The sequence below is a fragment of the Helobdella robusta genome (assembly GCF_000326865.2).
Source record: "Helobdella robusta unplaced genomic scaffold HELROscaffold_74, whole genome shotgun sequence".
NCBI classification, from domain to species: Eukaryota; Metazoa; Annelida; class Clitellata; order Rhynchobdellida; family Glossiphoniidae; genus Helobdella; species Helobdella robusta.
Window position 1 is genome coordinate 639,282 of NW_008705420.1, and position 2,786 is coordinate 642,067.

Genomic DNA, 2,786 nt, shown 5'->3' on the forward strand with positions numbered 1-2,786 from the left:
GAACTGTGAACTTTTACGTGCAACTTATTGACACATATTAAACTCTTTTAATTATTTGCGACTTTTAAACCCCTTTTAAATTATTCTCAGGTGTACATGTATGCGTGTGAGTGTGTGCATGTGTGTGTACGTATTTGTATTTGTGTGTTTGTGTGTGAGTTTATGTATTTGTGAGTGTGTGCTTATATGTTTTTGACACCGAAAATGACGTTTTTATTGAGTTATTTATTCTTTAGGAAAGTGGTTATTTTAAAATAATTATTTAATCAGTTTAATTTAATTTAATTTTTTAAAATTACAAATTATTTTTGATGGGGTTTTTTGAGGTTTGTTTAAAAATGAAAATGCTACTACGTCTTATAACTTACAGTATAGAAAAATTTGTTCAAGTTGCGTATATATTATATTTATTATATTTATTCATAATATTATTTAATTATAAATTATTACTATGAATTATTATTTAATTATTAATCATTATTTAATAATTAATTGCATCACAATAAATTAAATCAAATTTCAAAAAACATTGCGTTGTTTAGATGCTCTTTTAATTTTTAAAATTGATAAAGATTTTTTTCCTTCAAACGATCATCAGACGTATATCTAGAAATAATTTCACTACTAATTATACTAATTACAACAATAACATTACATTACATCATATCACATTACATTGCGTTTCATTACATTACGCCACATTACATTGCGCTAATGGGATTGGATGGAAACTTTGGCAAAACCGTTAAATTTAAATTTTAAATGTCATTGTAATAACTAAAAAATGCGGCTCAAATCAGTGCAACCAAAAATTGTAGACCCCACACTTTTGTTTAATCCGTGTAGTAGTAGCAGTAGTAGCAGTAGCAGCAGTAGTAGGAACACCTATATAGAAATTTCATTACTTTAATCAAAAGCTGTATTTGAACAAGATTACTTAATGTATTGTGAAAGATAAGGCTATGATAACGGTCAATGGCAAGAATACATACATACAAACACGCATAAACACACACACACATACATTGATACACGCATACACACATACATACTCACACACACACACACATACTCACACACACACACACATACTCACACACACATACGAACATACACAGTGTGTTAAAGCTGAACAATGAAATCATAACTAACTGACTGACTGACTGACTGGCTTAGCCACAGCAGTGATGGTTTATGATAATAGTAATAATAATAATAACAATAATAACAATAATAATGAGAAGAGTAAAAAGAATAAAAATAATAAATTGAAAAGTAAAATTTGACCGCTTTTTCAAATTTGAAAAAAGAAAGAATAAAAAGACAGCTGTGACAATAAATCATCATTTTGTTGTTGTTGTTGATGTTGTTTGCTGATGGTGTTGTTGTTGTTTTTGTTGATGTTGTTGTTGATGGTGGTGTTAATTATTTTCAATTATTATTCCTATCATTAAATTAATTATTAATATAAATGAAATCAACAAACACGCATACAGTATAGATTCAATCTATCTAGAACGATGTGTGTATGTGTGTGTGTAAGTGTGTGTGTGTATATATGTTGTGTGTGTGTATGTGTGTTTGTATGTGTATGTATGTGTGTGCGTATGAAGAAAAAAGCAAACAACAAAGGAAGCTTTCGGGTCATATTCATTGCTTTAACATGCCAAAGACTTTTGTTTGCCTTCTTTTGTTCGGCTCCTGTTACGCATAAATTATGTTTGAATAATTATTTATATTATGTTATGTTTTTTATGTGTGTGTGTGTCAGTGTTTGCGCGCGCGTGTCTGTGTCAGTTTGCGTGCGTATGTGTGTTTTTGTGCGTGTGTTGCTCTCATAAGCCTCATTATGGAAAGATTAAAACGGCGATAATGATAATAATAATAAATAATAATAATAATTATTATTATTATTCAATGCCACTACTATAAATACTATTTATTATTATTATTAATTATTGCTACTGCTACCGTATTAACCACCACAGAGAGTCTGTCTACACTACATATGTAAAATGCCGTGTAACAACTCTAAAAAGCCGGTGTTTTTTCAAATTCAACTAAAAATCTTCCTCTCTATTTAAAACTTCCTTTCTTCTATCTTTCTTCCTCCTTTTTTCTTCTCACTATCTTTCTTTTTGTCTTTCTCTCCTTTTATCTCTCTCTTTCTCTCTGGTTCTTATAAAGTTATATATTGTAATTAAATTAAGTTTTATAATGTGTTGTGTGTATATAATTTCTCTCTCTCTCTCTCTCTCTCTCTCTCTCTCTCTCTCTCTCTCTCTATCTCATTATATAATTATATATACAATATATACATACATATACACATACATGTATATAGGTTATATTGATTTATGTGATTAGAAAGCCTCTATATAAAGCCTTTATATTTATATATTACAACATGTACAATTGCACATGTAGATATAAAGTTAGAATTAGACTTAATTGCTCTGTTTCATTATGGATTTTATTATTTTTGTGTTATTAATATAATATATTAATTATATATATATATAATTATTTTCATTTATTTATTTTTCATTTGTAGAACGCGTTTTTGTTGATAGCTGATAACACTAAAATTGTTAACCGATAATTTTATTATTTTGGAATAATTTTCGTGCTACTGTCCGAAGAAATTAAAAGGTAAGGTAATGTTTGTGAAAATTTCTGCGTCTGTCAGATCCTGATTTTAAAGAATAATAATAATAATAAAATCAGGAGACAAAGGTGCATCCACTTTAATTTTGAAAATTTTATTTTACCAATGGGGGTGGTTT